Source organism: Globicephala melas, chromosome 20 (genome assembly GCF_963455315.2).
Source record: "Globicephala melas chromosome 20, mGloMel1.2, whole genome shotgun sequence".
In the NCBI taxonomy this organism is placed as follows: domain Eukaryota; kingdom Metazoa; phylum Chordata; class Mammalia; order Artiodactyla; family Delphinidae; genus Globicephala; species Globicephala melas.
In genome coordinates this window covers 10,875,856-10,887,490 of record NC_083333.1, presented here as the reverse complement: position 1 = coordinate 10,887,490, position 11,635 = coordinate 10,875,856, and positions in this window count along the sequence as shown.

The following is an 11,635-nucleotide window of genomic DNA, read 5'->3' as shown; positions in this document are numbered from 1 at the left end:
AGGGTTGTTGTTGTTGTTTAGATATATATTTTTTAAATTAATTAATTAAATAATTTTTAAATTTTTGGCTGCACTGGGTCTTCCTTGCTGTGCACGGGCTTTCTCTAGTTGTGGTGAACGGGGACTATTCTTTGTTGTGGTGCATGGGTTTCTCACTGCGGTGGCTTCTCTTGTTGCAGAGTGTGGGCTCTAGGCGTGCAGGCTTCAGTAGTTGTGGCACGCGGGCTTCAGTAGTTGTGGCTCACAGGCTCTAGAGTGCAGACTCAGTAGTTGTGGCGCACGGGCTTAGTTGCTCTGCAGCATGTGGGATCTTCCCAGACCAGGGCTCGAACCCCTGTCCCCTGCACTGGCAGTTGGATTCTTAACCACTGCACTACCAGGGAAGTCCCAGGTATTCTTTATTAAGTAGAGGAAGTTCCCTCTATTTCTAGTTTGCTGAGGGTTTTTTTTTTTTTATCATGAATGCATGTTGGATTTTGTCAAATGCTTTTTCTGAATTTGATATTAATATGATCATGTGATTTTTCTTCCTTAACCTGCTCATGTGATGGATTATATTAATTGATTTTCAAATGTTGAACCAGATTTGCATACTGGAATAAACCCACTTAGTCATGGCATATGATTCTTTCTATACATTGTTGGATTCTATTTGCTAATATTTTGTTGAGGATTTTTGCATCTATGTTTATGAGAAAAATTGGTCTGTAGTTCTCTTTTCTTTGTCTGTTTTTGCTATTAACGTGGTTCTGGCCTCATAGAATGAGATAGGAAGTATTCCCTCTGCTTCTATCTTTTGAAAGAAATTGTGGGGAACTGGTGTAAGTTCTTCCTTAAATATTTGGTAGAATTCACCAATGAACCCAAACTACTTTCTGTTTTGGAAGGTTATTAATTATTGATTCAATTTCTTTAATAGAAACAGGCCTATTTCTGTTCTTCTTGGGTGAGTTTTGGCATATTGTGCCTTTCAAGAAATTGATTCATTTTATCTAAGTTATCAAATTTGTGGGAATAGGGTTGTACATAGTATTCCTTTCTTATCCTTTTAATATCCATAAGCTTTGTAGTGATGTCCCCTCTTTTACTTCTGTTATTAGCAGAACACTCTTTTTTTCTTAGTCAGCCTGGCTAGAGCCTTGTCAATTTTATTGATCTTTTTACTGTTTTTTATTTTTTACTTTTTAATTTTTTTTGGCTGTGCCACGTGGCATGCAGAATCATAGTACCCTGACCGGAGGTAGAACCTATGCCCCCTGCAGTGGAAGTGCAGAGCCCTAACCACTGGACCACCAGGGATTTCCCTTTATTGATCTTTTTAAAGAATCAGGGGCTTCCCTGGTGGTGCAGTGGTTAAGAATCCACCTGCCAATGCAGGGGACACGGGTTCGAGCCCTGGTCTGGGAAGATCCCACATGCCACAGATCAACTAAGCCTATGTGCAACAACTACTGGGCCTGTGCTCTAGAGCCCGCGAGCCACAACTACTGAGCCCTTGTGCCACAACTACTGAAGCCCGCATACCTAGAGCCTGTGCACCACAATGAAGAGTAGCCCCTGCTTGCCACAACTAGAGAAAAGCCCGGGTGCAGCAATGAAGACGCAAAGCAGCCAAAATAAATAAGTAAATTAATTAATTAATTAAATTAAAAAAAAGAATCAGCTTTTGTTTCATTGATTTCCTCTATTGATTTCCTGTTTTCAATTTTATTGATATCTGCTCTAATTTTTTTTTTTTTGACTGTGTTGGGCCTTTGTTGTTGCATGTGGGCTTTCTCTAGTTGTGGCCAGCGGGGGCTATTCTTCGTTGTGGTGCGTGGGCTTCTCATTGTGGTGACTTCTCTTGTTGCAGAGCATGGGCTCTAGGCACGTGGACTCAGTAGCTGTGGTGCACAGGCTTAGTTGCTTCATGGCATGTGGGATCTTCCCTGATCAGGGATTGAACCCATGTCCCCTGCACTGGCAGGTGGATTCTTAAACACTGCACCACCAGGGAAGTCCCTCTGCTCTAATTTTTAAAAAAATATTTAATTAATTAATTTATTTATGGCTGCATCAGGTCTTAGTTGCATCATTTGGGATCTTCGTTCAGCAGGCAGGCTCTTTGTTGCGGTGTGCAAGCTTCTGTCTAGTTGTGGTGCACAGGCTCCAGAGCATGTGGGCTCTGTAGTTTGTGGCACGCGGGCTTAGTTGCCCCAAGGTATGTGGGATCTTAGTTCCCCGACCAGGGATTGAACCCATGTCCCCTGCATTGGAAGGCAGATTCTTAACCACGGGACCACCAAGGAAGTCCCTCCGCTCTAATTTTTATTAGTTCGTTTCTTCTCTTACTTTAGATTTAATTTGCTCTTCTTTTTGTAGTTACCTAAGGTGGAAGCTTAGATGATTGATTTTAGATCTTCTTTTCTAATATATTCGTTCAATGCTATAAATTTCCCTCTAAGCACTGCTTTCACTGCATCCTATAAATTTTGATAAGTTGTGTTTTAATTTTCATTCAGTTCAAAATATTTTTAAAATTCTCTTGAGACTTTTTCTTTCTTTTTTTTAAAAATTTATTAATTTTATTTATTTACTTTTGGCTGTGTTGAGTCTTCGTTGCTGTGTGCAGGCTTTCTCTAGTTGCGATGAGCAGGGGCTACTCTTTGTTGCGGTGCACGGGCTTCTCATTGCAGTGGCTTCTCTTGTTGCAGAACATAGGTTCTGGACGCGTGGGCTTCAGTAGTTGTGGTGCAGGCTCAGCAGTTGTGTGCTCCGCGGCATGTGGGATTTTCCTGGACCAGGGCTTGAACCCATGTCCCCTGCATTGGCAAGCGGATTCTTAACCACTGCGCCATCAGGGAAGTCCCACCCCTAGAGTTTTTAACTCTTAAGACTTGTTCACACTCTCAGAATTGCCTCCAGTAATTCATTAATTTCAGTTGCGGCTTCCCTAGCCCAGCAATGGTTCCAGTGGAGGTTTCTGCTCCAGTATGTTTTGATTCTCTGTATTTGCCTGTCTCTCCAATTTTGGGGGGCAGTTGTTTGCCCTGTGAACTCACTTCTCTTATGGATCTTAGGAGAGTTTTTGATTTTTCAGCTTGTTTAGCTTTTTACTTGTTGTTAGGATGGAGTGGCAATTTCCAAGCTTTGTACATGTGGAACTAGAAACTGCAACAGATTACAGTTTTAAATAATGAACTCTCTTGACTTCCTTGCTCTGTCATAACCTTATCGCCCGCCTGAATTCACATCTCTTTATCTGTCTCTTTTCTAGATTCCAGGGTTTTTTCAATTTAATTTTTAAAATAACCAGTACATTTGTGTGGTACAGAAAACAAAACAAAAGGGCATCAGAATGAAATTTTTCTCCCTAGAATAAGGATCTCCATCCTTTTAGAGATAGGCTGTGCGTATACAATCAGGTTTGTGGGGTTTTCCTTCCTTTGTTTTTTTTTTGTTTTTTTTTGTTTTTTGCGGTACGAGGGCCTCTCACTGCTGTGGCCTCTCCCGTTGCGGAGCACAGGCTCCAGACGTGCAGGCTCAGCGGCCATGGCTCACGGGCCCAGCTGCTCCGTGGCATGTGGGATCTTCCCGGACTGGGGCACGAACCCGCGTCCCCTGCATCGACAGGCGGACCCTCAACCACTGCACCACCAGGGAAGCCTCCTTCCTTTGTTTTTGTTTGTGTGTTTTTGGTTACACAAATGGTAATGTTCAGTAAAGACTATTCGGAACCTTATTTTTATTTTTAAGATAGTTTCATATTGGTTTATAAAGAGCTTCCTCATTCTTAGTCGTGGCTACAAGGTATCCCATTTTATGTATGTATCATAATTTGTTTAACCACTTCCCTGTGGATCCATTTAGACTGTTTCAAACCATTTGCTATTATGAACAATGTTGCACTAAATAACTTTGTACAATTGTGATTTTACACACAATAAAGCCTATCTGTAGAACACATTCTTAGAATTGTTCAGTCAAAGGTGCATGCATTTTTCATTTGGGAAAATTTGCTCTCCCTGGAATTTATACCAGTTGGCATTCTTCCAGCAGTGAACAAGGGCTCATGTCCCCACCCCGCCTCACCAACAAAGTTTTATGAGGGTTTTGTTTTTAATCTTTACCAATGAGTTAGGTGAAAATGTGACATGAGTGGCTGAAAAATGTACACCATACTCCATATAGAGTAATTCATACTGGAGAAAAATCATATAAGCCTAATGAATACCAGAGTTTTCAAAGGGAAAATGGAATTCGTTAGGTATTATTGAATTCATAGTGGAAAAAACCTTAGGAATGTAAGGAATGTGGGGAAACTTTTTAAGGTGGCTATCTTGACTTGCTCAACATCAAGAGAATTCACAGTGGAAATACGCCATAGGAATGTAGTGAGTGTGGGGAAAGTTTCTGGAAGAGTTCATACATTGTTCATCATCAGAAAATTCATTTGAGAGAAACCCCTCTGAGTACACTGAGTGTGGAAGAACCCTCAGCTACAGCTTAGGTCTCATTGAACATCAATGAATTCACACTGGAAAAAAATCTTACGAATGTAAGGAGTGTGGGGAAACATTTAGATATAATTCAGCCCTACCAGTTCAGAGACTTCATGTTAGGAGAGAAACCTTGTAAATGTAATGACTGCAGGAAAGCCATTCCTCAGAGCCCACATCTTATTCTGCATCACTGAGTCTACTCATGAGAGAAACCCTATAATTTATTGAATGTGGTAAAACCTTTAATCAGCTCTTGAGTCTTATTCAACATCAAAGAATTCATTCTGGAGAGAAACCCTGTGAATAACATCATAAGTGCTGGAAGGCCTTTGGTTATAGTTGAAACCCGGAGAATTCATATGGGAGAGAAACTGGCTGTAATAAATGTGGAAATGTTCTCTGACCTAGGTCAAGCTTTACAGCAACATCAAAGAATTCATTTCAGGGAAGAATCCTATGAATGTAATGAATGTGAGGATACCCTCAGCTAGACTTGTACCTGAGAATCTGCTTTGTGAAAAAAAGAGATGATAAAAACTTGAGCAATTGGAATGTCTCTGTGTATTTATTTTGTGACACGAAGCTGCTAGCTGATTTCTGTATGCACTGCCTTGGTTCATGTATTTCTTATGCGAATAATGGATCAAACGGTAAACCTGGAAGTAAGTTTGTCTACAGTTCCTCTTTCTATATCATCAGAAGTGCCACATCAGTTGGAAAAGCACTGGTTGCAATTCTTGGAAATTAATGGAAACATTCTGACTTGTCATGCCATGTAAGTAGCTCAGACGTCCTTGTCAATAAGGGTCAAAGCTCCTGATAGCTCTTGTAGTAATTTCCTACCTGGAATCAGGGAAATGCAAGAAGGCCTTGAATTGAAGGGTCCTGGCAAATTTTCTCCTACCAAGTAGTTTATACTGGGAAGAAAGATTCCAGGGTGCTGTGGTAAAAGAGCCCTTATGCCTTTGAAACTGTTGAAGAGTAGAGGGGCCCTGGTAAAGATGAGACAAGTGGATACTGGCATTAAAGTTATTTTCTGGTATTTAATGTTGATTGAATTACCCATTGGGATGGTGTATATTAAAGAGGAGGAAATGAAGATGCATTCATGCTCATATGAATTAATGCTTGACTCTTTCCCAGGGCCTGGCTTCTGTGTTTCTTCTCATACCTGCCCACACAAAACTGAGGGATACAGGTTCCCGTGCAGAGACTCTTTCAAGACAAAATGTGGTACCAGGACGAGAGTGAATGCCTGGGGTACAGAATTTACAAAGGCACTTGCTCTCTTGCATGACCCTAAGAGTGATGCCACCTTAAATACTGTGGCCTTGTGCCTCACTTGCCTCAGCCTACTCCTGGCCCTGGAGGGAAGCCCTAGAACCTGGATGCGTTGGTTGGAGGGGACTGAATGGAAATCTGGATCTTGGGGGTCTTGGAACAGCTGGAGGAGAGAGAAAGGGATGGAAGGAAAAATGAAGGAAACACTTGGGAGGAAGCTAGCCAAGGGAAAGAGCTGTAGGAGTGGGCTTAGGCACAGAGCCACAGCTGGAAAAACTGGGCAGCTCTAAGACACAGATCTCACATCTCCAGAGGCACCGGTATTGGCCCTCCCTATATTCATTGACTCACTTACTGAGTGCTGCCACGCTAGACACATTGCTGTTAGAAATATGCTTTGATTGGTCTCTTTCCAAGGAGGTTTTCAGAAGCTAGCTCATGTAATGGTTCTTTATTATAAAGATGTTAGGTGGATTATTATTATTATTATTAATTTTTATGGCTTTATTGTAAAAATAGAGGGAGAACTCAGCAGATCTGGGCTGCACAAACTCTGCACATTCCCAAGATTTTCACGACTGACCCTTAACCAGCTCCTGGGGAGATAACCTTTGAGCCTGGAATATCTTGCCTGCTAAAAGTATCTTTGTATATCTGAGGCCTTGGGCCATACCAGATAGTTTATGCTAACAATGTGATGCATGGTGAACACCTGTTTTTGTATGCCTAGGGGCTTTGGGCCACATCTCGGCTGGAGACTGAACAGCTAAGGTCAGTCACATAGGCTTTCCATGCTTACATGACTGACCCCCCAACAGAAATCCTGAACTCCAGTGCTTGGGTGAGCTTCCCTGGTTGGCAACACTTTGTATGGGTTGTCACACATTGTTGCTGGGAGAATTAATGTGATTCCCCAGGAAAAGGAGAAACAAGTTTGTGTCCGCTCTCTCCTGAACTCCACCCTATGCCCTTTTCCTCTTTGCTAATTTTAATCTGCATCCTTTCCCTGTAATAAACCAGCTTTCTGAGTTTGGTGAGTCATTCTAGCAAATCATCAAATCTGAAGGTGGTCTTGGGGACTCCTAACATAGATATTCTTGTAGGAGAACCCAGGAAGAGCAGAACAGGAAGACTTCAGATTGTTTTGGATCCAAGGCAGCTTGAAGGACTTCTACTTTTTCAAAAAAATTCCCAGGGACTTCCCCGGTGGCTCAGTGGTTAATACTCCATGCTTCCACTGCAGGGGGCGCAGGATCGATCCCTGGTCTGGGAAATAAGATCCCGCATGGTGCGTTGCCAAAAAAACAAAAACAACTCAGTCACAGAACTTTATTTTTAAACCAATTATAAGTACCCAAAGATAAAGGTTCCAAAAAAAAAAAAAGCAAATCAAAAAGAGCACAAACAGCTATAGTTGTCTATATGTTGCTAAATCTAGCAGCCCAAGACGAATTCCACCAAATATCAAACAAAAGATGTCTCTGGACTAGAGGCAAGGCAACGGGCCTTGTTTGTTTTTGACTATCTGGAGGAACCCATCTGTGACTTCTCTATTTAATGGGCTTCTGGTCTTTACTCTCAAAGCATGCCTTTTCCCAGGGGAAATGACTACTACTAAATATGTAAGTACGGTGTATTATCTAATAGTCCTTACCACCATCCCAGAAAGTCTCTGTAAATATATATTTTCCAACTACTTGTTGGAAAAGTGCCTGTCCATGGTGACTCAATAAGGATTTATTGAGTGATTAGTACCTTAAACTTCACCTCCACTTGTTACTCTCTCATCTCAGAAACCTTTGGCCTTGATTAAGCCCCACTGGTTACTAGTTTGGTGACTAATTCAAACAGCTAGTGGGAGAGCCCAGCTGTTTCAACAGCAGGAGCTTTGCGGGTCTTCACTTAGTCTTCCCACTCTGGATTTTCCCTTCTCCTTCTCAGACTGCACTGAAAGAAGACTCAAATCAGTGATATTTGTTACTTTATTATTGTCCACATTGCCCCTTCTCTTTCTCAGTCTTAAAAGTTTGAGAGTTGTCTTCACATCTCTGTCACCATCTTCTCCATTCATCTTCCATTCTTTTTATCCATATATATATATATATTTTATGCTAGGTTGTTCCCCCATCTTTTGTTTGCTTATTTATTTATTTATGGCTGCATTGGGTCTTCGTTGCTGCATGCAGTCTTTATTCTCTAGTTGTGGTGAGCGGGGGCTACTCTTCGTTGAGGTGCGCAGGCTTCTCCTTGCGGTGGCTTCTCTTGTTGTGCAGTGTGGGCTCTAAGGTGCGCGGGCTTCAGTAGTTGTGACTCATGGGCTCTAGAGCGCAGGCTCAGCAGTTGTGGCACACGGGCTTAGTTGCTCCACGGCATGTGGGATCTTCCCAGACCAGAGATCGAACCTGTGTCCCCTATATTGGCAGGCGGATTCTTAACCACTGCGCCACGAGGGAAGTCCCTTATCCATATATTTTTAAAATACGAAAGTATTCTTTAAAAACAAAACCAGGGTTCTTACATGGAGTATCAGTTGGATGGTGTTTGGCTATGAGTACCAAAGACCCCAAATAAAATGGCTTACTCGTGATTTAAATTTATTTTTCTCACACATAAAAGGCCAGAGGTAGACAATTCAGAGTTCCTATGGAGCCCTCATAATCTCTTGGGATCATCCGTAGGGTGCAGCCCCAGCCTTCAGGTACAAGGTGGAGTTGCTGGCATCAAAACCATGTTGCAGGCAGGGAATGGAGGAAGGTACTTGCCATCTGTCTCAAGGAAATTTCCTACAAGCTGCCCTTCCCATTCACGTCCCACAGGCCAGGGCTTAGCCACACGTCCACACCAGCTCAAGGAGAACTAGGAATTGTACTCTTTATTGCAAGAAGCTATGCGCCCCGCTAAATCTCCGGGATTCTAGGAGGGGTGGGTGATATTGGGATAGGCAACCTCCCATCTCCGCCACAGTTGTCACGAATGTTTGTTACATTCTCCTCTTTTCTTTCTCCACCAGGGCCATTGTTTCAATGCCATATTTGCCAACAGAAATGGCTTGTCTTGTTTGGGATGCCGGTTATGATATTACTTTTATATTAAGTAATATACATACAGTAATGCATGTTTCAACATGTCCCTTGATATAGGAATAACTAGAAAGAATCTGGATGAGGGGAACGGTCTATGTTTTGAATTTTATGGGTCCATTAAAATGTTAACACCTGACTTAAGACACCACATCTATTCAAAGTGGCAGCTATGTCAGGTTGACAGGTGCTCTGAGATTCAACTTTTTCACTCATCTACTTTCCCAGGCACGGCTGGACTTGGTTTTTAGGCTTGTGGCGCCACCTGACGCCCATTGAGGACACTGCGTCTTCATCCCCGAAAATCTCTCCTTTCTTTATTTGCACCAGCAGTTGCTGCATTGGTAACTGCCATTGCATACATTCTAGTGCCTGGCATATGCTAAGTGTTTTTTGTGCATTATCTCACTTAATTCTCCCAAGAGCCCTATGTACTAATATTATCCCATTTTACAGGTGAGGTCACTGAGGTGCAAAGCTGAAGTCATTTTCCCAAGTATGCAGAGCCAGTAAGTAGAGTGCAGGGCTCTCTCTAAGTCCATGCTTTACCAGTCGTTCTCAACCCTGGAAAGCACTTTTTTTTTTTTTTTTTTTTTTTTTGCGGTACGCGGGCCTCTCACCGTTGTGGCCTCTCCCGCTGGGGAGCAGAGGCTCCGGACGCGCAGGCTCAGCGGCCATGGCTTACGGGCCCAGCCGCTCCGCGGCATGTGGAATCCTCCCAGACCGGGGCACGAACCCATGTCCCCTGCGTCGGCAGGCGGACTCTCAGCCACTGCGCCACCAGGGAAGCCCTGGAAAGCACTTTTAATATTTATTTATTTAATTTATTTGGTTGCACTGGGTCTTAGTTTCAGCAGGCTGGCTCCTTAGTTGTGGCTCGCGGGCTCCTTAGTTGCAGCATGCGGGCTCCTTAGTTGTGGTATGTGGGGTCTAGTTCCCTGACCAGCAATTGAACCCAGGCCCCCTGCACTGGGAGTGTGGAGTCTTATCCACTGAGCCACCAGGGAAGTCCCTGGAAAGCACTTTTAAATGTATCATTGTGTTAATGGATAAATACATTTTTGTGGGTTGTTAGGAAAACTTATCCAATAGTCATAACAATGTTCTGAAGGTAAATAAATGTATTTCTGGTTTCAATAACTAATCTAAAAATGAAATTTAGGAGCAGCTCCTGCATGTAGGCTGAAGGATGCCTGTATACTTATGTGTCTTGGCACATGTTCACTGAAATATTCATCATTCATTCTCTTGAGTGTGAATTTTAGCGTCCAGGCTGGCTGTGTTACTCGGATACTGAATTTAAATTGAAAGGCTGGGAATTCCCTGGCACGGGTTTGATCCCTGGTCGGGGAACCAAGATCCCACAAGCGCGCGATGCAGCCAAAAAAAAAAAATCGAAAGGATGTTCCTTAGGATTAAGGTGACTTTTTTTTTCTTTTTCTTTTTCTTTTTTTTTTTGTCCATGAGGCATGTGCGATCTTAGCTCCCTAACTAGGGATTGAACCCGAGCCCCCTACGTTGGGAACGTGGAGACTTAACCACCTTGGAATTAAAATACAGATAGCTCTGACCCCGTCCTAGGCGTTCAAAAGCACAGTCTCCTGAGGTGGGCCCCACAATATGGAATCTGTCTTCTGCTCAGTAAGGGAACTGCCTTATATCTGTGTGGTGTTATTGGATGCATTTTATGAGATGTTGAGTAATTTGAAAGCATGTGATATAAAATCCATTTAATACACAAAGAGCAAAATAAAGCCAATCCCCTCCAATTAAAACAAAATTTTGGGATTCACAATTTGAAAGCTCATGAAGGAAATTGGATACTGTTCACACTAATGAACCGGTAAACAAATGACCGCCTCCTTTGTGAGTATTATGAGAACTTGGCAGTTGTTTTGATTTGCTTCTGCACCTCCTGTGGTGATGTGGATTGAGCTGTTATTTTTAAATGTACTGCACAGCCAAGAGGAGCCTACAGAGGCATGATAAATAAAAGCAATGTGGTGTTCTGGATGGGATCCTGGCATGGGAAAAGGACGTTAGGTAAAAACTAGGGAAATATGAATAAGATATGGATGTTAGTTAATAACAGTGGCTCAACTGGTTCCTTAATTGTAACATATGTACCATTCTCAGGTAAGATGTTAATGTGGGAGGACTTCCCTGGTGGTGCACTGGTTAAGAATCTTCCTGCCAATGTGGGGACATGGGTTCAAGCCCTGGTCCAGGAAGATCCCACATGCTGTGGAGCAACTAAGCCCGTGTGCCACAACTACTGAGCCCACGTGCCTAGAGCCTGTGCTCCTCAACAAGAGAAGCCACAGCAGTGAGAAGCCCGAGCACCGCAACGAAGAGTAGCCCCTGCTCGCCGCAACTAGAGAAAAGGCCCAGTGCAGCAACGAAGACCCAACACAGCCAAAAATAAATAAATGAATAAATAAATAATACATAAAAAGATGTTAATATGGGAACTTGGGTGTGGGGCATATGGGACTCTCTGTAATACCTCTGCAATTTTTCTATAAATCTAAAACTGTTCTAAAGTTAAAAGTTTATTTAAGTGCTTCCCTGGTGGCGCAGTGGTTAAGAATCCACCTGCCGATGCAGGGGACACCGGTTGGAGCCCTGGTCCGGGAATATCCCATATGCCGCGGAGCAACTAAGTCCGTGTGCCACAACTACTGAGCCCACGCGCCACAACCACTGAAGCTCGCATGCCTAGAGACCGTGCTCCACAACAAGAGAAGCCACCGCAATGAGAAGCCTGCACACTGCAACAAAAAGTAGCCCCCG